Consider the following 23,922-nt stretch of genomic DNA (forward strand, 5'->3'; position numbering starts at 1 on the left):
ACTGTCTGAGGACTTGAGGAGCAAAACTGTGAGGAAGCATGAGCAATCTCAAGGCTACAAGGCCATCTCCAAAGACCTCAATGTTCCTGTGTCTACCGTGCGCAGTGTCATCAAGAAGTGTAAAGCCCATGGCACTGTGGCTAACCTCCCTAGATGTGGACGGAAAAGAAAAATTGACGAGAGATTTCAACGCAAGATTGTGCGGATGGCGGATAAAGAACCCCGACTAACATCCAAACAAGTTCAAGCTGCCCTTCAGTCCGAGGGCACAACTGTGTCACCCTGTACTATCCATCGGCGTCTGAATGAGAAGGGACTGTATGGTAGGAGACCCAGGAAGACCCCACTTCTTACCCAGAGACATAAAGAAGCCAGGCTGGAGTTTGCCAAAACTTACCTGAGAAAGCCAAAAACGTTTTGGAAGAATGTTCTCTGGTCAGATGGGACAAAAGTAGGAAAAGGCATCAACATAGAGTTTACAGGAAAAAAAAGAGGCCTTCAAAGAAAAGAACACGGTCCCTACAGTCAGACATGGCGGAGGTTCCCTGATGTTTTGGGGTTGCTTTGCTGCCTCTGGCACTGGACTGCTTGACCGTGTGCATGGCATTATGAAGTCTGAAGACTACCAACACATTGTGCAGCATAATGTAGGGCCCAGTGTGAGAAAGCTGGGTCTCCCTCAGAGCTTATGGGTCTTCCAGCAGGACAATGACCCAAAACACACTTCAGGTCAGCACTAGAAAATGGTTTGAGAGAAAGCCCCGGAGACTTGTAAAGTGGCAGCAATGAGTCCAGCCCTGAATCCCATAGATCACCTGTGGAGGAGAGATCTCTTGATGGCAGTTTGGAGAAGGCCCCCTTCACATCTCAGGGGGGACCTGGAGCAGTTTGCCAAAGAAGAATGGTCTAAAATTCCAGCAGAGCCTTGTAAGAAACTCATTGCTGGTTACCGGAAGCGGTTGTGCGCAGTTATTGTGTCTAAAGGTTGTGCTACCAAGTATTAGGCTGAGGGCGCCAATACTTCTTTCCGGCCCATTTCTGGAGTTTTGTGTAAAATGATCAATGATTTGACTTTTTTTTCATTCTCTTTTGTGTTTTTTTCATTGCAAGAAAAATAAATGAAGATATTAATACCAAAGAGTTTGTGCTTGTAATCATTTTCTGGAAGAAACTGAGTATTATCTGACAGAATTGCCGGGGTGTCAATACTTTTGGCCAACACTGTATAGAGGGATGGGATACTGTATATATAGAGGAACGGGATATAGTATATATAGAGGGATGGGATACTGTATATATAGAGGGACGGGATACAGTATATATAGAGGGATGGGATACAGTATATATATAGAGGGATGGGATATAGTATATATATAGATAGATGGGATACAGTATATATATAGGGATGGGATACAGTATATATATAGAGGGAAGGGATACAGTATATATAGATAGATGGGATACAGTATCATACAGCCCAACAATACCCCAGTTCTGTTCTGCCCCTGAGAAAACAAATCCTTCTATTATAGACTTCAGGGCCAGCGCAGGTGCAGCAGAATTTGTTGATGGGACGGGATACAGTATATATAACTGTAGCAGATTACAAGGACAACGCTACAAGGGACAAGAAAACAATGGCAGGGAAAGTCTAAGAAACCCCCGAAGTGAAGGCTGAGAATAATAATAAGGGAGATAGTAACCCTGGAGATCGGCCCCTCCCTCTATATAAGAAGCTTCATCATTACATCTAGGAATCTACTGCTCGGCTGCTGTTGTTGGATCCGTTATTCTTGTTATATCTTCTTATTATATGTGTCTTACCAGTGATTGATGGACTTAAGGGGTTAAAGGAGTATTCCCATGCACATAATCACATCTATTTTTGTAGAGAATTAAAAGTTAAACATTTTTGCAAATACTCGTAAGTAGTTAAAAATTCTGCAGAGTTTTAAAGATTTCCTCTATCTATCGTAGTAGTGACAGTCTGTTGTCTTGATCAGTTGACAATGGATACGACCACTAATGCAGAAACTTTCTATGGTCTGGAACTTGTCAGGAGTCAGCTATGATGTCCTTATTGTAGCTGTGTTATCAGGGACACTACATGTATGAGAAGATATCCCGACCACAATAAGGACATCATGGCTGGTTATCAGACAGGGACACTACATGTATGAGAAGATATCCCGACCACAATAAGGACATCATGGCTGGTTATCAGACAGGGACACTACATGTATGAGAAGATATCCCGACCACAATAAGGACATCATGGCTGGTTATCAGGAGGACACTACATGTATGAGAAGATATCCCGACCACAATAAGGACATCATGGCTGGTTATCAGGAGGGGACACTACATGTATGAGAAGATAACCCGACCACAATAAGGACATCATGGCTGGTTATCAGGAGGACACTACATGTATGAGAAGATATCCCGACCACAATAAGGACATCATGGCTGGTTGTCAGGAGGACACTACATGTATGAGAAGATAACCTGAGCACAATAAGGACATCATGGCTGGTTATCAGACAGGGACACTACATGTATGAGAAGATATCCCGACCACAATAAGGACATCATGGCTGGTTATCAGGAGGACACTACATGTATGAGAAGATAACCCGACCACAATAAGGACATCATGACTGGTTATCAGGAGGACACTACATGTATGAGAAGATATCCCGACCACAATAAGGACATCATGGCTGGTTATCAGGAGGGGACACTACATGTATGAGAAGATAACCCGACCACAATAAGGACATCATGGCTGGTTATCAGGAGGACACTACATGTATGAGAAGATATCCCGACCACAATAAGGACATCATGGCTGGTTGTCAGGAGGACACTACATGTATGAGAAGATAACCCGACCACAATAAGGACATCATGGCTGGTTATCAGGAGAGGACACTACATGTATGAGAAGATATCCCGACCACAATAAGGACATCATGGCTGGTTATCAGGAGGACACTACATGTATGAGAAGGTAACCCGGCCACAATAAGGACATCATGGCTGGTTATCAGGAGGACACTGCATGTATGAGAAGATAACCTGACCACAATAAGGACACCATGACTGGTTATCAGGAGGACACTACATGTATGAGAAGATAACCTGACCACAGTAAGGACATCATGGCTGGTTATCAGGAGGGGACACTACATGTATGAGAAGATAACTCGACCACAATAAGGACATCATGGCTGGTTATCAGGAGGGGACACTACATGTATGAGAAGATAACCCGGACACAATAAGGACATTATGATGGGTTTTCTGACCTTACAAAGTTCCTGCATTCATGGTCGTATCCACTGGCAACCGATCAAGACAACAAAACTGTGACCACAAGATATTTAGAGAAAATCTTTAAAACTCTGCAAAATATTTAATTACTTCTATTTGTAAAAATGTTTAACTTTTAATTATCTACAAATTTAAAAAATAGTTATGTACATGGGAGACCCCTTTAACTTTGTGTTATGGAGGTCAGTGACCCCGGGAACTTATATAGGGTTGGGAGTGGGGCTGAGAAAGCAGAAGGGCCTCCTCTAATCAGATATGTCCTCATCTATTGTGGTGTGAATGGGGACCAAAGTTACACACGGAGACCCCTCCGTCTGTCTGAGCCCAAAGGAGTCAAAGAGTTCGACATAACACAGACCCACAAGAGTATCATAGACACTAATGTGAACAGCTCAGTCTGACCCAGCACATGAGACGCGGTGACGCGGACCCTCGTATTATATCAACAGTCCTGGGCAGAGAGATCAGAAGCACAATGACAACATTGGGGGTCTATGAGCGGCAATGCTCGCAAAGCATCCAGCTTTCTCAGAAGACGAGTAACATAACTAATGGAAAGTGTAGCATGAAACGGAAAATATATACTCCAGATATCCACACACAGGTATATATGTATACAGACAGTCACACAGGTATATATGTATACAGACAGTCACACACAGGTCTATCTATCTATCTATCTATCTATCTATCTATCTACATACACAGACAGTCACATACAGATAAATATACAAAGATAGTCACACACAGGTATATATATATATATATATATATATATATATATACCCAGACCTTCACAACCTCTTGGATGGGATTTCTATAATGTTAGTCATTCTCTATGTTCTTTCTATGTAATAACTACAAATAAACCAGAAAACAATCCGACCATTTGCTGGACTCGGTCTCACAGATTGCTCATGTTTTCGGTGTAACGGCGCACACCTTGGCCCCAGTGAGCCCCATTTCACATCATTGGTTTCGGATATGACGTCCAAGCACTTTGTCATTTTTGGTTTTCTGCTCTTATGACGGAACAGATTATCAGACAAGAGAGTGAACAGGTCCATACAATGTAATATCCATCCTACACCCTCCATAGCTCGCAGTTCAGATGAATGGTCTGGATGCGGAATGTGATAACCTGTGACAGTCCAGGCGACCAATCTATTGGCTCGGATTTTACCATTGGAGACATGGCGGTCGCCCTACAACCGTGACTGCGTCCAAAACAGCTGCCTACGGTATTAAATATACATCATTGACTTCTATGTCCCCGGTGTGGTCATCGAGCTGTCGCCTGATACTTGTGTCACAATCTGTGTACAGCGCTGCATAATATGCCGGTGCTATATAAATATTAGTATTGTCAGATGTTCTTACCGGGTTGTCAGGCTGTAGTCGCAGCGCCCCAGTCAGTGCCCTCTGCAGAGCCCCCCAGCCTGCTCGTCCTGCACCGTCCACTAAGTGTCTGAGCTGTCACTGTAACTCTGACACTCAATGCCAGAGGGAGAGGCTACAAACAAGGGGAGAGGGCTGAGGCTTCCCAAAAACTCTCTGTCCAGCTTGCCATTGGCTGCAGGATTCTGACATCACCGAAGCACTTCCAAGTTTTGACATCCAGTACACAATGTCAGCAGACTGCGCTCCTGAGTGACCGGCTGCACCCCGGCCCCCCACTGCAGCTGCACATGACCCTTGGCTTCTACACGACAGGTTTGGGGTCATTTATCCGTTTATTAGAGCACTGCAAAAAATGATTAGGATATAACAAGCCCCCTGTAATCCTCCGAAATCCTCAATACCCCTGTAATGCAGAGTCTGTGCATGTGAGTATATCAGCCCTATATGTCATGTAATGGAGCAGAAGATTACATCTAACCACCGAGCCCAAGGATATATTATAGGGGTCCGACTGCCGGGGCCTCACCCATCACAAGAACAGAGTTCTCTTGTACCCCCTGTCTAAATGGAGCCGGATTTGATTGCTGAAGAGAAGATGTATCAGGCAGTCCCATAGAGGTGCAAGGGAGGGATAAGGAGGGACTCTATTTTTGTGATCTTCTGGGGTCCCCAAAACCCACTGTTAAGGGTGCTCTCAGACAGTGTGTCCAGTTGCCATGATGTACCTGCACTATGCACCACCTACAGGCCTCCTTACAGCCCCTCTTCACCAGGACCCTCACCTGGGGACCCCACTATTTTATCTAAGAATTCCTTAATATAAGGAATGTGTCAACTGTTTTATGGGGCTTCATGTGTGAGCATAATTACCACCCTGTACCTACCACCCTCTACCTACCACCCTCTACCTACCACCTCCTACCAACCTCTACCACCAATGATTCTGGGGGCCTAGAAAAAACAGACCCCAATAGCCTTCAAATTTGTGTGTCTTCTGCTGGACCATTATTGGGCCCTCCGGAGGACCCTCTGGTAATGGGGTGGCCCAGTCCGACACTGTCCCCCAGGCCTATTCATCGGCTCACCACCACATTGCAGAGCACAATAGAGTAATACACATAACACCTCCCTTATATAGTCACATAGTCACATAGTAGATTGGATAAAGACATTAGTCCATCAAGTCCAACCTATAACCCTACAATCCCTACAGTGTTTATCCAGGGGAAGGCAAAAAACCCCAGTAAACAGTCCGTACATTATGTGCACAGGATATACACCCAACCTTTTCACATACTGGAATACTAGTTTTCATTGGGGCACCCTCCAAATAATTTATATTTTTCAACTTGTAAAATCGTAAAAATCCCATCAGAGTTTTCCTGCATTTTTTCCAATACAGTTTGTAACTGCGCCCTAAAGGCAACTCCATCCTATACTTTCACCCTGCGCACATACCAAATGTCCTTGTTTGCTTTGCAGACCCAAATGTACAGGAGATTTTTATTCTTACTGGTCACTGAGCAAATCTTTATTATACGGATCCATATTTAGGACATTTATGTCACTTTTGTAGATTTGGGGAAAACAACTTTGAAGTTTTATGCAAATGAGGCAGCTGATGCACTGGGGGCGGGGCTTCAGCTCTCTAGAGCACTGCTGCTGCCACTCAGGCCCCTACCATATCCTGCCGATGCCACCCTGTACAGTATGAGTTGCTCCTCCCACTGCTGTGACATCACCCATCCTACCTAATCTGTAAGAGCAGTGCTCCCAGGGCTGTAGCCCCGCCCACAGTGCACCAACTGCCTTATTTGCTTCAAAGTTGTTTTCTCCAAATCTACAAACCTGACATACATAAGAGAGGTTTATTATATATCAGTGTAATGTGGTGGTGGCGGCACTATGTATATACAGCACACTATAAAGACAGCACCGACGGCACTATGTATATACAGCACACTATAAGGACAGCACCGACGGCACTATGTATATACCGCACACTATAAGGACAGCACCAGCGACACTATGTATATACAGCACACTATAAGGACAGCACCGGCGGCACTATGTATATACAGCACACTATAAGGACAGCACCGGCGGCACTATGTATATACAGCACACTATAAGGACAGCACTGGTGGCACTATGTATATACAGCACACTATAAGGACAGCACCGACGGCACTATGTATATACCGCACACTATAAGGACAGCACCAGCGGCACTATGTATATACAGCACACTATAAGGACAGCACCAGCGGCACTATGTATATACAGCATACTATAAGGACAGCACCGGCGGCACTATGTACAGTCATGGCCAAAAGTTTTGAGAATGAAAAAATTCTTATATTCTCACATGATCTGCTGCCCTCTGGTTTTTATGTGTGTTTGTCAGATGTTTTTATCACATACAGAAATATAATTGCAATCATATTATGCAAGTCAATATTTGCAGTGTTGACCCTTCTTCTTCAGGACCTCTGCAATTCTCCCTGGCATGCTCTCAATCAACTTCTGGACCAAATCCTGACTGATAGCAGTCCATTCTTGCACAATCAATGCTTGCATTTTGTCAGAATTTGTAGGTTTTTGTTTGTCCACCCGTCTCTTGATGATTGACCACAAGTTCTCAATGGGATTAAGATCTGGGGAGTTTCCAGGCCATGGACCCAAAATCTCTATGTTTTGTTCCCTGAGCCATTTAGTTATCACCTTTGCTTTATGGCAAGGTGCTCCATCATGCTGGAAAAGGCATTGTTGATCTCCAAACTTCTCTTGGACAGTTGGGAGAAGTTGATCTTGGAGGACATTCTGGTACCATTCTTTATTCATGGCTGTGTTTTTAGGCAAGACTGTGAGAGAGCCGATTCCCTTGGCTGAGAAGCAACCCCACACATGAATGGTTTCAGGATGCTTTACAATTGGCATGAGACAAGACTGGTGGTAGCGCTCACCTCGTCTTCTCCGAATAAGCTGTTTTCCAGATGTCCCAAACAATCGAAAAGGGGATTCATCAGAGAAAATGACTTTACCCCAGTCCTCAGCAGTCCACTCCCTGTACCTTTTGCAGAATATCAGTCTGTCCCTGATGTTTTTTCTGGAGAGAAGTGGTTTCTTTGCTGCCCTCCTTGAGACCAGGCCTTGCTCCAAGAGTCTCCGCCTCACAGTGCGTGCAGATGCACTCACACCTGCCTGCTGCCATTCCTGAGCAAGCTCTGCACTGCTGGTAGCCCGATCCCGCAGCTGAAACACTTTTAAGAGACGATCCTGGCGCTTGCTGGTCTTTCTTGGGTGCCCTGGAGCCTTTTTGCCAACAATGGAACCTCTCTCCTTGAAGTTCTTGATGATGCGATAGATTGTTGACTGAGGTGCAATCTTTCTAGCTGCGATACTCTTCCCTGTTAGGCCATTTTTGTGCAGTGCAATGATGACTGCATGTGTTTCTTTAGAGATAACCATGGTTAACAGAAGAGAAACAATGATGCCAAGCACCAGCCTCCTTTTAAAGTGTCCAGTGGTGTCATTCTTACTTAATCATGACAGATTGATCTCCAGGCCTGTCCTCATCAACACCCACACCTGTGTTAATGGAGCAATCACTGAAACGATGTTAGCTGGCCCTTTTAAGGCAGGGCTGCAATGATGTTGAAATTTTTTTGGGGGGATAAAGTTCATTTTCTAGGCAAATATTGACTTTGCAAGTAATTGCTGTTAAGCTGATCACTCTTTATAACATTCTGGAGTATATGCAAATTGCCATTAGAACAACTGAAGCAGTAGACTTTGTAAAAAATTAATATTTGTATCATTCTCAAAACTTTTGGCCATGACTGTATATACAGCACACTATAAGGACAGCACCGGCGGCACAGTCTCCAGCAGAGGCATCTTCAGGGTGTCATTCGGTGACTATGTGACTATGTGATGATTGTCAGGAAGCCGTGGAGCGCGTGTGTACGGGGGGGTCTGAACTCTGCACTACACAAACTATGAGCTCTATCAAAGGGACGCAGCCCCTTCCTGCCGCCTTATCTACACAGGGAACCAGGGCTGATTTCCCGCCAGGATGTATACGCTCTGGAAATATATATATATGTGTGTGTGTGTGTGTGTGGTTCCCAGCCCTGCAATTGAGAAGGGAGTCAACTACTGTACAAGCACGTAATACCAGCAACCCCCAAAGAAGGCCCAATAGCAATGTCCTCCATGTTACACTCACAGAGGCTCCCCCCTGTCTGGCCTATAACCCCGACTCCCGGACTTTTAGGGTAAGTCCACATGGGGTTTTTTGGTCAGGATTTTGAGGCCATATTTGCCTCAAAATCCTGACTAAAAAGACGGCTCCCTTTGAAATTAATTGGAGCCGCTCAGGTCTTTTTTTCGGAAGCCGTTTCTTCCGGCTCCTGGAAAGAGAAGCGAGATGCTCATTATTCAGGCCAAGTCGCCTCATGATTCGGCCTTAAGGCATTTCCCTCCTCCGGACTAGGCCCATTCATTGGGCCTAATCCAGAGCAGAGTGCGCGGCTGGATGCCGGTGCAGTGCACTGGCTTTCAGTCACGGCTATCCGGTTTTCAGATCTAACCTGAGGCGGCCTCCGCTGGGTCCCCTTCAGGGCTCAGGGCCTGGTAGTGACAGCAGGCACACATAGCTGCTAATAATTGGTGGATGAAGTTGTCCCCCCTATATCATTGTCATCGTAGCCACCATATGTCTTCAGTCTAGATTATTGCTCTATATTTCCTGTCAGCCCCCGCTGTGATGTGGAGTGTAAAGGAAGCGTCGAGTCCGTATTCACATCACCTATAGAGAGACGCACCTCAGGCTCCCTTCCTATAATCTGCGTATGGCTTCATGTCCTATTGTTGTCAGGTCGGATGGGACAGCAGACATGACGAAGGCGGCAGGGACACAATTCTGGGCTCTCCTATGATGCCTTCAGTTACCAACTGACAGATTAACTGACAATAGGAGCAGCAAGATGGCCGAACCTGAGGCCTACAATGTCCCAACCGACCACCGCCATGACTACAGGGAGGCTCCAACTGCCCATGGGCAGACCTTCACCCACAATGTTCATACCTATAGATTAGACCAGTGATTCTTAACCAGGGTTCGATCGAACCCTAGTCCCTATGTACGGCTCATTTTGTGTACCAGTAAAAAAACATATACCTATGTCTTGAATTTGGAAATAAATCATATTTGATTTATCACTAAAGAAGGGTTCGGTGAATGTGCAGATGAAACTGGATTAGACTCATGAAGGAAACTCTGTCCATATGTCCTATTGGGGTATTTGGATATCATGAACATATCCGACAACATTAAGAAAGTGCGATATAGGAGAACGGTGCACAGGACTTTCTGCAAAATGTTTTTGGGTGAGGCAGCACCCCTATTATCATGGGCTTTGGGTATTAACCCCCCCTTTTGGGCACATCACACGGCTTTCTTGTGATGTGGTACATAAAGTGCCCACGTCAGCTATAAGATGAGAGAGCCCGGCCCATATAGGAGCAATGCTCAAGGTTCGTGAGACCTCCCAGATGTCCAGTATGAGCCAGAAGGGAGAAGGGTTGAGTACGGGCCGCTCCTGTGCTGGTGGGTTCAGGCTGTATCTGTATGTCCACCATTCATGGGCCGTTTTATCTCATCCAGATCCACATTCCTTGTATATACATAGATGATAGATTTATCACACAGTTCTGTCTACAACCACCATGTGATGGAGTGTAGGAGCCTGCAGCATACGGTATATACATTAAACTGTATAAAGCTCGCTTAAGTGTCGGCCATAGACAGACAGAATTTTGTTATTTCATTTTGTCTGTGCAAGTGATTTGAAGTTAATAAAACCTGCTGAACGGCACCAGAGACGGGACTGAGATTACCGAGGTTGGGGCCCTAAACCCCAGCAGTATGAGGTGAGGGGCTCTAAGCACCAGCATTAAGAGGTGAGGGGCTCTAAACCCCAGCAGTATGAGGTTAGGGGCCCTAAACCCCAGCAGTATAAGGTTAGGGGCCCTAAACCCCAGCAGTATGAGGTTAGGGGCTCTAAGCCCCAGCAGTATGAGGTTAGGGGCTCTAAGCCCCAGCAGTATGAGGTTAGGGGCTCTAAGCCCCAGCAGTATGAGTTTAGGGGCCCTAAGCCCCAGCAGTATGAGGTGAGGGGCTCTAAGCCCCAGCAGTATGAGGTTAGGGGCTCTAAAACATGTGACAGGGTCTTCAAGTTATAAAAGTTCATCCCTTCACCCATTTTCAGACCTCCTGATATACAGTTTGAACCTCTTCCTAGTTCTCCACTTTTTCTGGTGTCTTCTTCCCCCAGGTAATACATACTGGATTTAAGGTGTCTGCGTGTCGAGGAGGCTGCCACCTTCAGAAGCCTCCAGCATTATTCTTGTACTGCTTTCTCCTTCCATCCATGAGGGATCTCTAGTGGCTTTAGCTGATGGACACTGATGCTGAGGAGTATGTGATCCCTCTCTCTAGCTTATGTGTGCTATCCTCCCTACCGACAGTCTCTGTGATCAGCCCTCCCCGATAACTTGGATGCTTCTTCCTCCCTCCTTGCTGCTGTTACTCAGAGAGAAGACGTGGAGACCAGAGAGGGACAACACGGTCAGGAGCAGGCTGAGGCCTGAGGAATGTCAGAGGCAACAGGACAACCAGCTAGGAGAAGACATTACATGGGCTCTACAACATCAACACGATCATATCTTCACATATTAGAAAGTTTCTTATTTTTGCAATTAAGAAATATATGAAAAATAAAAAATATCCGTGTGAAGGTTGTCCATCGCCTACACATGGAGCTCATGGAGAGCGGTCAGAGACACATATTGTGATGTCACACATCCTCTGCTATGTGGAATTTAGGCCGGAAAATGGAGAAACGTGAAGATGTGATGCTATTTGCAGAGCTGGTTTATTGTATAGAAGTGATGGGGCGGGCAGGGGGATTGGTGGCATCTCCACAGGATGAATTCCTCAGATGAGACCAGCGTCCTCCACCCATCCCTCAATAATCTGCTCCGTCAGTGACGCCAGCTCTGAGATTCTTCTCCGTTACTGAATTCACTTCCTGCTTTTATTCCCCAGATCCCGAAGTGACACAGAAAGGACCTGCTCTAGAATTCGAGGAATATTAGATGAGTAGAAAGGTCACATTTTTTAGGCTTGACTTCCTCCTTATTGGGGTCCTCCACCCTTTCCTTCCTAAACAAAAATCACATCAGCAGTTTGTTATGACCCAGCCCATCATTACAAATACAAATGCTGAAATCTGAGCAAACCTCATGAGATTATGAGGACATCGCACATGTCAGACCTAAGCTGACAACTCCGAACATTACTGTCAGTGACAACAGTCCCAGCCATCGCTAAACTATGGAGGATTGTGTGGTGTCAAAAGGTTATCTCCAATCCTCCCCTGTAGAGGACCATCAAGTTCTATCATAGCCCCAGGTTGGAACCTCCAACACCGTAGTAGGATATATTGTGTGTCATGTAAAGGTCTCTATTGTTTAGTCCTTCCAACTATGGGTATAACTACCAGGGCATAGGGGGTATAGCTGCTGTGAATGGGGCTCAACATCAAAGGATGGGGGGCTATTCCACAGAAACTTAGGGGTCAACTATTGATTATTGATGATGGAAGGAGTCGTGAAAATCTGACTGCACAACCATTACTATATCATAATGCCTACATGTGACATCATAAGTACATTTTTATATACTGTGATCTTTGTGGCACATTATCAATAGTCATAGTTAATAAAAACCCTATACCGTGATATATATCCCCCTCTTATACTCCCCTCTTATACTCCTCTTATTCTCCTCTCTTATACTCCCCTCTTATACTCCTCTCTTATACAACTCTCTTATACTCCCCTCTTATACTCCTCTCTTATACTCCTCTCTTATACTCTCCTCTTATACTCCTCTCTTATACTCTCCTCTTATACTCCCCTCTGATATTCCCCTCTTATACTCCCCTCTTATACTCCTCTCTTATACTCTCCTCTTATACTCCCCTCTTATACTCCCCTCTTATACTCCTCTCGTATATTCCCCTCTTATACTCCTCTCTTATACTCCCCTCTTATATTCCTCTCGTATATTCCCCTCTTATACTCCTTCTCTTAAACTCCCCTCTTATACTCCTCTCTTATACTCCTCTCTTATACTCTTTTCTTATACTCCCCACCTATACTCCCCTCCTAAATTCCTTCTCTTATACTCCCCTCTTATACTCCTTCTCTTATACTCCCCTCTTATACTCGCCTCTTATACTCCTTCTCTTATACTCCTCTCTTATACATCTCTCTTATACTCCCCTCTTATACTCCCTTCTTATACTCCTCTCTTATACTCCCCTCTCATATTCCTCTCTTATACTCCTCTCTTATATTCTCTTCTTATACTCCCCTCTTATACTCCCCTCTTATACTCCTTCTCTTATACTCCCCTCTTATACTCCTCTCTTATACTCGCCTCTTATACTCCCCTCTTATACTCCTTCTCTTATACTCCCCTCTTATACTCCTTCTCTTAACTCCCCTCTTATACTCCTCTCTTATACTCTCCTCTTATACACCCGTCTTATACTCCCCTATTATACTCCTCTCTTATACTCCTCTAATACTCCCCTCTTATAGTCCTCTTATACTCCCCTCTTATACTCCTCTCTTATACTCCCCTCTTATGCTCCTCTCTTATACTCCCCTCTTATACACCCCTTTTATACTCCCCTCTTATACTCCTCTCTTATACTCCTCTCTTATACTCCTTCTCTTATACTCCTCTCTTATATTCCCCTCTTATACTCCTCTCTTATATTCCCCTCTTATACTCCTCTCTTATACTCCCCTCTTATACTCCTCTCTTATACTCCACTCTTATATTCCTTCTCTTATACTCCTTATACTCCTCTCTTATACTCCCCTCTTATACTCCTCTCTTATACTCCCCTCTTATACTCCTCTCTTATACTCCTCTCTTATACTCCACTCTTATATTCCTTCTCTTATACTCCTTATACTCCTCTCTTATACTCCCCTCTTATACTCCTCTCTTATACTCCCCTCTTATACTCCCCTCTTATACTCCCCTCTTATACTCCTCTCTTATACTCCTCTCTTATACTCCGCTCTTATACTCCTCTCTTATACTCCTCTCTTATACTCTCCTCTTATACTCCCCTCTTATACTCCCCTATTATACTCCTCTCTTATACTCCCCTCTTATAGTCCTCTTATACTCCCCTATTATACTTATCTCTTATACTCCTCTTATACTCCCCTCTTATAGTCCTCTTATACTCCCCTATTATACTCCTCTCTTATACTCCCCTCTTATACTCCTTCTCTTATACTCCTCTCTTATACTCCTATCTTATACATCGCTCTTATACTCCCCTCTTATACTCCCCTCTTATAATCCTCTCTTATACTCCCCTCTTATTCTCCTCTCTTATACTCCTTATACTCCTCTCTCATACTCCCCTCTTATACTCCCCTCTTATACTCCCCTCTTATAATCCTCTCTTATACTCCCCTCTTATACTCCTCTCTTATATTCCCCTCTTATACTCCTTCTCTTATACTCCCCTCTTATACTCCTCTCATATACTCCTCCCTTATACTCCTCTCTTATACTCCCCTCTTATACTCCTCTCTTATACTCCCCTCTTATATTCCTCTCGTATATTCCCCTCTTATACTCCTTCTCTTAAACTCCCCTCTTATACTCCTCTCTTATACTCCTCTCTTATACTCCTCTCTTATACTCTTTTCTTATACTCCCCTCCTATACTCCCCTCTTAAATTCCTTCTCTTATACTCCTTCTCTTATACTCCCCTCTTATACTCCCCTCTTATACTCGCCTCTTATACTCCTCCTCTTATACTCCTCTCTTATACATCTCTCTTATACTCCCCTCTTATACTCCTCTCTTATACACCCCTCTTATACTCCTCTCTTATATTCTCTTCTTATACTCCCCTCTTATACTCCCCTCTTATACTCCTTCTCTTATACTCCCCTCTTATACTCCTCTCTTATACTCGCCTCTTATACTCCCCTCTTATACTCCTTCTCTTATACTCCCCTCTTATACTCCTTCTCTTATACTCCCCTCTTATACTCCTCTCTTATACTCCTCTCTTATACATCTCTCTTATACTCCCCTCTTATACTCCTCTCTTATACTTTCCTCTTATACACCCCTCTTATAGTCCTCTTATACTCCCCTCTTATACTCCTCTCTTATACTCCCCTCTCATACTCCCCTCTTATACTCCTCTCTTATACTCCCCTCTTATACACCCCTTTTATACTCCCCTCTTATACTCCTCTCTTATACTCCCCTCTTATACTCCTCTCTTATACTCCCCTCTTATACTCCTCTCTTATACTCCACTCTTATATTCCTTCTCTTATACTCCTTATACTCCTCTCTTATACTCCCCTCTTATACTCCTCTCTTATACTCCCCTCTTATACTCCTCTCTTATACTCCTCTCTTATACTCCTCTCTTATACTCCCCTCTTATACTCCTCTCTTATACTCCACTCTTATATTCCTTCTCTTATACACCTTATACTCCTCTCTTATACTCCCCTCTTATACTCCTCTCTTATACTCCTCTTATACTCCCCTCTTATAGTCCTCTTATACTCCCCTATTATACTTATCTCTTATACTCCTCTTATACTCCCCTCTTATAGTCCTCTTATACTCCCCTATTATACTCCTCTCTTATACTCCTCTCTTATACTCCCCTCTTATACTCCTTCTCTTATACTCCTCTCTTATACTCCTATCTTATACATCGCTCTTATACTCCCCTCTTATACTCCCCTCTTATACTCCCCTCTTGTACTCCCCTCTTATAATCCTCTCTTATACTCCCCTCTTATTCTCCTCTCTTATACTCCTTATACTCCTCTCTCATACTCCTCTCTTATACTCCCCTCTTATATTCCTCTCGTATATTCCCCTCTTATACTCCTTCTCTTAAACTCCCCTCTTATACTCCTCTCTTATACTCCTCTCTTATACTCTTTTCTTATACTCCCCTCCTATACTCCCCTCTTAAATTCCTTCTCTTATACTCCTTCTCTTATACTCCCCTCTTATACTCACCTCTTATACTCCTTCTCTTATACTCCTCTCTTATACATCTCTCTTATACTCCCCTCTTATACTCCCCTCTTATACTCCTCTCTTATACTCCCCTCTTATACTCCTCTCTTATACACCCCTCTTATACTCCTCTCTTATATTCTCTTCTTATACTCCCCTCTTATACTCCCCTCTTATACTCCCCTCTTATACTCCTTCTCTTATACTCCCCTCTTATACTCCTCTCTTATACTCGCCTCTTATACTCCCCTCTTATACTCCTTCTCTTATACTCCCCTCTTATACTCCTTCTCTTATACTCCCCTCTTATACTCCTCTCTTGTACTCCTCTCTTATACATCTCTCTTATACTCCTCTCTTATACTCTCCTCTTATACACCCGTCTTATACTCCCCTATTATACTCCTCTCTTATACTCCTCTAATACTCCCCTCTTATAGTCCTCTTATACTCCTCTCTTATACTCCTCTCTTATACTCCTTCTCTTATACTCCTCTCTTATATTCCCCTCTTATACTCCTCTCTTATACTCCCCTCTTATACTCCTCTCTTATACTCCACTCTTATATTCCTTCTCTTATACTCCTTATACTCCTCTCTTATACTCCCCTCTTATACTCCCCTGTTATACTCCTCTCTTATACTCCCCTCTTATACTCCCCTCTCATACTCCCCTCTTATACTCCTCTCTTATACTCCCCTCTTATACACCCCTTTTATACTCCCCTCTTATACTCCTCTCTTATACTCCCCTCTTATACTCCTCTCTTATACTCCCCTCTTATACTCCTCTCTTATACTCCACTCTTATATTCCTTCTCTTATACTCCTTATACTCCTCTCTTATACTCCCCTCTTATACTCCTCTCTTATACTCCCCTCTTATACTCCTCTCTTATACTCCTCTCTTATACTCCTCTCTTATACTCCCCTCTTATACTCCTCTCTTATACTCCACTCTTATATTCCTTCTCTTATACACCTTATACTCCTCTCTTATACTCCCCTCTTATACTCCTCTCTTATACTCCTCTTATACTCCCCTCTTATAGTCCTCTTATACTCCCCTATTATACTTATCTCTTATACTCCTCTTATACTCCCCTCTTATAGTCCTCTTATACTCCCCTATTATACTCCTCTCTTATACTCCTCTCTTATACTCCCCTCTTATACTCCTTCTCTTATACTCCTCTCTTATACTCCTATCTTATACATCGCTCTTATACTCCCCTCTTATACTCCCCTCTTATACTCCCCTCTTGTACTCCCCTCTTATAATCCTCTCTTATACTCCCCTCTTATTCTCCTCTCTTATACTCCTTATACTCCTCTCTCATACTCCTCTCTTATACTCCCCTCTTATATTCCTCTCGTATATTCCCCTCTTATACTCCTTCTCTTAAACTCCCCTCTTATACTCCTCTCTTATACTCCTCTCTTATACTCTTTTCTTATACTCCCCTCCTATACTCCCCTCTTAAATTCCTTCTCTTATACTCCTTCTCTTATACTCCCCTCTTATACTCACCTCTTATACTCCTTCTCTTATACTCCTCTCTTATACATCTCTCTTATACTCCCCTCTTATACTCCCCTCTTATACTCCTCTCTTATACTCCCCTCTTATACTCCTCTCTTATACACCCCTCTTATACTCCTCTCTTATATTCTCTTCTTATACTCCCCTCTTATACTCCCCTCTTATACTCCCCTCTTATACTCCTTCTCTTATACTCCCCTCTTATACTCCTCTCTTATACTCGCCTCTTATACTCCCCTCTTATACTCCTTCTCTTATACTCCCCTCTTATACTCCTTCTCTTATACTCCCCTCTTATACTCCTCTCTTGTACTCCTCTCTTATACATCTCTCTTATACTCCTCTCTTATACTCTCCTCTTATACACCCGTCTTATACTCCCCTATTATACTCCTCTCTTATACTCCTCTAATACTCCCCTCTTATAGTCCTCTTATACTCCTCTCTTATACTCCTCTCTTATACTCCTTCTCTTATACTCCTCTCTTATATTCCCCTCTTATACTCCTCTCTTATACTCCCCTCTTATACTCCTCTCTTATACTCCACTCTTATATTCCTTCTCTTATACTCCTTATACTCCTCTCTTATACTCCCCTCTTATACTCCCCTGTTATACTCCTCTCTTATACTCCCCTCTTATACTCCTCTCTTATACTCCTCTCTTATACTCCTCTCTTATACTCCCCTCTTATACTCCCCTCTTATACTCCACTCTTATATTCCTTCTCTTATACTCCTTATACTCCTCTTTTATACTCCCCTCTTATACTCCTCTCTTATACTCCCCTCTTATACTCCTCTCTTATACTCCCCTCTTATACTCCTCTCTTATACTCCTCTCTTATACTCCGCTCTTATACTCCTCTCTTATACTCCTCTCTTATACTCCTCTCTTATACTCTCCTCTTATACTCCCCTATTATACTCCTCTCTTATACTCCTCTTATACTCCCCTCTTATAGTCCTCTTATACTCCCCTATTATACTTATCTCTTATACTCCTCTTATACTCCCCTCTTACAGTCCTCTTATACTCCCCTATTATACTCCTCTCTTATACTCCCCTCTTATACTCCCCTCTTATACTCCTTCTCTTATACTCCTCTCTTATACTCCTATCTTATACATCGCTCTTATACTCCCCTCTTATACTCCCCTCTTATTCTCCTCTCTTATACTCCTTATACTCCTCTCTCATACTCCCCTCTTATACTCCCCTCTACTACTCCTCTCTTATACTCCCCTCTTATACTCCTTATACTCCTCTCTAATACTCCTCTCTTATACTCCCCTCTTATACTCCCCTCTTATACTCGCCTCTTATACTCCTTCTCTTATACTCCTCTCTTATACATCTCTCTTCTGCTCCCCTCTTATACTCCCCTCTTATACTCCTCTCTTATACTCCCCTCTTATACTCCCCTCTTATACTCCTCTCTTATACTCTCTTCTTATACTCCCCTCTTATACTCCTTCTCTTATACTCCTCTCTTATACTCCTCTCTTATACATCTCTCTTATACTCCCCTCTTATACTCCTCTCTTATACTCTCCTCTTATACTCCCCTCTCATACTCCCCTGTTATGCTCCTCTCTTATACTCCCCTCTTATACACCCCTGTTATACTCCCCTCTTATACTCCTCTCTTATACTCCCCTCTTATACTCCTCTCTTATACTCCTTATACTCCTCTCTTATACTCCCCTCTTATACTCCCCTCTTATACTCCTCTCTTATACTCCCCTCTTATACTCCCCTCTTATACTCATCTCTTATACTCCCCTCTTATACTCCTCTCTTATACTCCCCTCTTAAACTCCTCTCTTATACTCCCCTCTTATACTCCTTTTCTTATACTCCCCTCTTATACTCCTTCTCTTATACTCCTCTCTTACACATCTCTCTTATACTCCTCTCTTATACTCCCCTCTTATACTCCTCTCTTATACTCCTTTCTTATACTCCCCTCTTATACTCCTGTCTCATACCCCCCTCTTATACTCCCCACTTATACTCTCCTCATATACTCTCCTCTTATACTCCCCTCTTATACTCCTCTCTTATACTCCCCTCTTATACTCCTCTCTTATACCCCCCTATTATACTCCCCTCTTATAATCTCCTCATATACTCTCCTCTTATACTCCCCTCTTATACTCCTCTCTTATACTCCTCTCTTATACTCCTCTCTTATACTCCCCTCTTATACTCCTCTCTTATACTCCCCTCTTATACTCCTCTCTTATACTCCTTATACTCCTCTCTTATACTCTCCTCTTATACTCCCCTCTTATACTCCTCTCTTATACTCCTCTCCTATACTCCTCTCTTATACTTCTTCTCTTATATTCCTTATACTCCTCTCTTATACTCCCCTCTTATACTCCCCTCTTATACTCCTCTCTTATACTCCCCTATTATACTCCTCTCTTATACTCCTCTTATACTCCCCTCTTATAGTCCTCTTATACTCCCCTATTATACTCCTCTTATAGTCCTCTTATACTCCCCTGTTATACTCCTCTCTTATACTCCCCTCTTATACTCCCCTCTCATACTCCCCTCTTATACTCCTCTCTTATACTCCTCTCTTATACATCTCTCTTATACTCCGCTCTTATACTCCCCTCTTATACTCCTCTCTTATACTCCCCTCTTATACTCCCCTATTAAACTCCTCTCTTATACTCCTCTCTTATACATCCCTCTTATACTCCGCTCTTATACTCCCCTCTTATACTCCCCTCTTATACTCCCCTCTTATACTCCTCTCTTATACTCCCCTCTTATACTCCCCTCTTATACTCCTCTCTTATACTCCTTCTCTTATACTCCTTATACTCCTCTCTAATACTCCTCTCTTATACTCCCCTCTTATACTCCTCTCTTATACTCTCCTCTTATACTCCCCTCTTATACTCCCCTCTTATACTCCCCTCTTATACTCCTCTCTTATACTCCTTCTCTTATACTCCTTATACTCCTCTCTTATATTCCTCTATTATACTCCCCTCTTATACCCCTCTCTTATACTCCTCTCTTATACTCCCCTCTTATACTCCCCTCTTATACTCCTCTCTTATACTCCCCTCTTATACTCCTTCCCTTATACTCCCCTCTTTTTCTCCTCTCTTTTACTCCCGTTTTATACTCCTCTCTTATACTCCTTCTCTTATACTCCTCTCTTATACATATCTCTTATACTCCGCTCTTATACTCCTCTCTTATACTCCTCTCTTATACTCCTCTCTTATACTCCCCTCTTATACTTCCCTCTTATACTCCCCTCTTATACTCCCCTCTTATACTCCTCTCTTATACTCCCCTCTTATACTCCTCTCTTATACTCCCCTCTTATACTCTTCTCTTATTCTCCCCTCTTATACTCCTCTCTTATACCCCCCTCTTATACTCCTCTCTTATACTCCCCTCTTATACTCCCCTCTTATACTCCTCTCTTATACCCCCCTCTTATACTCCTCTCTTATACTCCCCTCTTATACTCCCCTCTTATACTCCTCTCTTATACTCCCCTCTTATACTCCCCTCTTATACTCCTCTCTTATAGTCCTCTTATACTCCCCTATTATACTCCTCTCATACTCCCCTCTTATACTCCCCTCTTATACTCCCCTCTTATACTCCTTCTCTTATACTCCTCTCTTATACTCCTCTCTTATACATCTCTCTTATACTCCCCTCTTATACTCCTTCTCTTATACTCCTCTCTTATACATCTCTCTTATACTCCCCTCTTATACTCCCCTCTTATACTCCCCTCTTATACTCCTCTCTTATACTCCTCTCTTATACTCCCCTCTTATACTCCTCTCTTATACTCCTCTCTTATACTCCTTATACTCCTCTCTTATACTCCCCTCTTATACTCCTCTCTTATACTCCTTCTCTTATACTCCTTATACTCCTCTCTAATACTCCTCTCTTATACTCCCCTCTTATACTCCCCTCTTATACTCCTCTCTTATACTCCCCTATTATACTCCTCTCTTATACTCCTCTTATACTCCCCTCTTATAGTCCTCTTATACTCCCCTATTAAACTCCTCTCTTATACTCCTCTCTTATACTCCGCTCTTAAACTCCCCTCTTATACTCCTTCTCTTATACTCCTCTCTTATACATCCCTCTTATACTCCGCTCTTATACTCCCCTCTTATACTCCCCTCTTATACTCCCCTCTTATACTCCCCTCTTATACTCCTCTCTTATACTCCTCTCTTATACTCCTTCTCTTATACTCCTTATACTCCTCTCTAATACTCCTCTCTTATACTCCCCTCTTATACTCCTCTCTTATACTCCTTCTCTTATACTCCTTATACTCCTCTCTTATATTCCTCTATTATACTTATACTCCCCTCTTATACCCCTCTCTTATACTCCTCTCTTATACTCCCCTCTTATACTCCCCCTCTTATACTCCTCTCTATACTCCCTCTTATACTCCCTTCTCTTATACTCCCCTCTTTTTCTCCTCTCTTATACTCCCCTCTTATACTCCTCTCTTATACTCCTTCTCTTATACTCCTCTCTTATACATATCTCTATACTCCGCTCTATAACTCCTCTCTTATACTCCTCTATACTCCTCTCTTATACTCCCCTCTATACTTCCCTCTTATACTCCCCTCTTATACTCCCTCTCTTATACTCCTCTCTTATACTCCTCTCTTATACTCCTCTCTTATACTCCTCTCTTATACTCCTTCTCTTATACTCCTTATACTCCTCTCTAATACTCCTCTCTTATACTCCCCTCTTATACTCCTCTCTTATACTCCCCCCTCTCATACTCCCCTCTTATGCTCCTCTCTTATACTCCCCTCTCATACACCTCTCTATACTCCCCTCTTATACTCCTCTCTTATACTCCCCTCTTATACTCCTCTCTAATACTCCTTCTCTTATACTCCCCTCTTATATCCTTCTCTTATACTCCTTATACTCCTCTCTTATACTCCCCTCTTATACTCCTCTCTTATACTCCCCTCTTATACTCCTTCTCTTATACTCCCCTCTTTTCTCCTCTCTTATACTCCCCTCTTATACTCCTCTCTTATACTCCCCTCTTATACTCCTCTCTTATACTCACCTCTTATACTCCTTCTCTTATACTCCCCTCTTATACATATGTCTTATACTCCGCTCTTATACTCCTCTCTTATACTCCTCTCTTATACCCCCCTCTATACTCCCCTCTTATACTCCCCTCTTATACTCCCCTCTTATACTCCTCTCTTATACCCCCCTCTTATACTCCTCTCTTATACTCCCCTCTTATACTCCCCTCTTATACTCCTCTCTTATACTCCCCTCTTATACTCCCCTCTTATACTCCCCTCTTATACTCCTCTCTTATAGTCCTCTTATACTCCCCTATTATACTCCTCTCTTATACTCCCCTCTTATACTCCCCTCTTATACTCCCCTCTTATACTCCCCTCTTATACTCCTCTCTTATACTCCCCTCTTATACTCTTCTCTTATTCTCCCCTCTTATACTCCCCTCTTATACTCTTCTCTTATTCTCCCCTCTTATACTCCTCTCTTATACCCCCCTCTTATACTCCTCTCTTATACTCCTCTCTTATACTCCGCTCTTATACTCCTCTCTTATACTCCTCTCTTATACTCCTCTCTTATACTCTCCTCTTATACTCCCCTATTATACTCCTCTCTTATACTCCTCTTATACTCCCCTCTTATAGTCCTCTTATACTCCCCTATTATACTTATCTCTTATACTCCTCTTATACTCCCCTCTTACAGTCCTCTTATACTCCCCTATTATACTCCTCTCTTATACTCCCCTCTTATACTCCCCTCTTATACTCCTTCTCTTATACTCCTCTCTTATACTCCTATCTTATACATCGCTCTTATACTCCCTCTTATACTCCCCTCTTATTCTCCTCTCTTATACTCCTTATACTCCTCTCTCATACTCCCCTCTTATACTCCCCTCTACTACTCCTCTCTTATACTCCCCTCTTATACTCCTTATACTCCTCTCTAATACTCCTCTCTTATACTCCCCTCTTATACTCCCCTCTTATACTCGCCTCTTATACTCCTTCTCTTATACTCCTCTCTTATACATCTCTCTTCTGCTCCCCTCTTATACTCCCCTCTTATACTCCTCTCTTATACTCCCCTCTTATACTCCCCTCTTATACTCCTCTCTTATACTCTCTTCTTATACTCCCCTCTTATACTCCTTCTCTTATACTCCTCTCTTATACTCCTCTCTTATACATCTCTCTTATACTCCCCTCTTATACTCCTCTCTTATACTCTCCTCTTATACTCCCCTCTCATACTCCCCTGTTATGCTCCTCTCTTATACTCCCCTCTTATACACCCCTGTTATACTCCCCTCTTATACTCCTCTCTTATACTCCCCTCTTATACTCCTCTCTTTTACTCCTTATACTCCTCTCTTATACTCCCCT

General features: G+C 43.1%; 1 protein-coding gene across 2 annotated transcripts in view; it reads right to left on the reverse strand.

The window, feature by feature from the left end:
• Window positions 1-23,922, reverse strand: part of PRX (periaxin) — a 58,714-nt gene that overhangs the window by 25,585 nt on the left and 9,207 nt on the right. The window contains exon 1 of one of the 2 annotated variants that reach the window (XM_075259925.1): window positions 4,717-4,797. The exons of the other annotated variant lie outside the window; for it this stretch is intronic. The gene's annotated coding sequence lies outside the window, so the exon portion shown is untranslated. Of the gene's footprint in view, window positions 1-4,716; window positions 4,798-23,922 lie in introns of those variants that run through there. 2 annotated transcript variants of the gene reach the window in all.

This window comes from Leptodactylus fuscus, chromosome 11 (assembly GCF_031893055.1).
Source record: "Leptodactylus fuscus isolate aLepFus1 chromosome 11, aLepFus1.hap2, whole genome shotgun sequence".
Taxonomy (NCBI): domain Eukaryota; kingdom Metazoa; phylum Chordata; class Amphibia; order Anura; family Leptodactylidae; genus Leptodactylus; species Leptodactylus fuscus.